This window comes from Aplysia californica, unplaced genomic scaffold (genome assembly GCF_000002075.1).
Source record: "Aplysia californica isolate F4 #8 unplaced genomic scaffold, AplCal3.0 scaffold00046, whole genome shotgun sequence".
Lineage (NCBI taxonomy): Eukaryota > Metazoa > Mollusca > Gastropoda > Aplysiida > Aplysiidae > Aplysia > Aplysia californica.
Genome location: NW_004797316.1, coordinates 1112609 through 1114747, shown reverse-complemented (window position 1 = coordinate 1114747; position 2139 = coordinate 1112609).

The following is a 2139-nucleotide window of genomic DNA, read 5'->3' as shown; positions in this document are numbered from 1 at the left end:
ATCTATCTATCTATCTATCTATCTATCTATCTATCTATCTATCTATCTATCTATCAGTAACACCTCCCCTCCCCCCCTTACTTGGACTCTCTAATACGTTTATCTATTGTTGTTAGCAATGCCATAATGTACCATAATATTCATTTGGTGATGTTAACACTGTCAAAATTGTGTTCTATGTCCCACTTTCAAATATTTTGTGGCTATTCAGAGCTGGAAAAGGGCAAACAAAACAGCCAGAAATAACAGAGTCAAAAAAAAAGAAATAGGACCAACCAGTGGCCCTCTCAATCCACCTACCATGTTCTTCCAAAGTAATACATATCCAGGCGTGTTAACTCTGTCATGTCTTCTATATCCCATCAACTGATAGTAACTTTGTAGTCTGACGGTAGCCATCCACAGTAGGGAAGGAAATGTTTAAAAACTGGAACATGAAATGTGAGAACCCTCTGCATGAAAAATCTGGACACAGATATTTTAGGTATTCAGAAACTCGTTGGACCGATGATAGTGTAATCAAGAAAAAAGGCTTCATCTTCCTGCAGTCCGGTGGCAATCAACATCTTCATGTATAGAGTAGGAATATTATATTACTAAAAAGAAAAGCATAAGAAACAGATTATGGGATACTGGCCAGTAAGCGAAAGAAACATCATGCAATCAAAACCGTTTAACATCGCAATACTCCAATATGCTCCAATCTCCACAAACGAAGATGAAAAGATTGAAGAATATTATGAAGAAATAGATAACATCCTGAAAGAAGTAAAATCGAACGAAGTACTTGTACATTGTCATAATGGGAGACCTGGATGCTAAAGTTGGAAAGTAACAAAAGAGGAGAAGACTCCTAAATGTTTGTGAGGAAAAGAATCTAATGATAGCAAATACCTACTTTAAAAAACCAGCAAGAAGACTATATATATGGAAAGTTTGACAGACACCAACTGGATTACACCATGATAAGAAAAAGATTCAGAAACAACATTGAACAATGTACAACATACCCAGGAGCTGACATAAACTCTGACCACAACGCTCTCATTTAAAACATTACAATCAAGCCGAAGAATTTATAGAAAAGGGCTAATAGGAAAACCAACATATCCATTGACTGAGGGAATTGAAAACAGAAGAAGAAAGAATGGCGTATCAAGTAGAAGTTATAAACACATACAAAGTTCCCACAAAGGCAGCAGTGGAGCAATTCAGAAGAGAAACTTGCTACGAAAAGAAAGACGTTGATTTTAAATTGAAAAAACTTCAGAGACAGCATCAAATGTGGAATAGAAAAAACTGCCAACAAAAGAGAACAACCAATAAACCATGGATCACTGTGGAATTCTTCGAACTAATGACGGAAAGGAAGAAAGCCGAAAAAACACACCAAAATACAAAGACTTTAACAAATTGATCCAACTAAAATGCAAAGAGGCCAAGGAGGCTTGGATTGAAAGGAAATGTTCAGAAATGAACATAAGAAATAAGTCAAACAACTCCAGAAAGATAATATATAACAACATTAAGGAGCTCATTGGAAGAAAGCACAACAAGAGATCGTCAGGAGGCGTTGAAGACAAGAAAGGCAAGAATATTATTTGAGAAAGAAGAAGTCCTTGGAAGATGAGCAGAATGTAGGAGAATTATTTGAAGACAAAAGACCACCCCTGCCATAACTAAGCAACAACAATGGCCCCAACATTCTAAAATCAGATGTAGAGATAGCCTTTAAAAGCACACCACAGAAGGAAAAGCCCCCGGTGAAGATGGCATAAACACAGAAATGCTGAAGCATTTAGAACAGTTTGGCATTGACACTATGACAGAACTTTTCAACGATATCTATTATCATCCCCAAAAAGCAGCAAATACGAGGACTTTGGGACCATCAGTCTTATGCCACATCATAAAAATATTTTTGAAAGTCATTTTGGAGAGAATCAAGGGCAAAATTGACTGAGCTGAGGCTCGAACCCCAGAACCCGCAATCTCACGATTACAAGTCCGGTAGCCTAACCACTAGGCCACCGACGCCACTGTGAGAGTAACAGAGAAAGAGAAGAGATAGAGACACACAGACCGACAGACAGACAGACAGACAGACAGACAGACAGACAGACAGACAGACAGACAGAC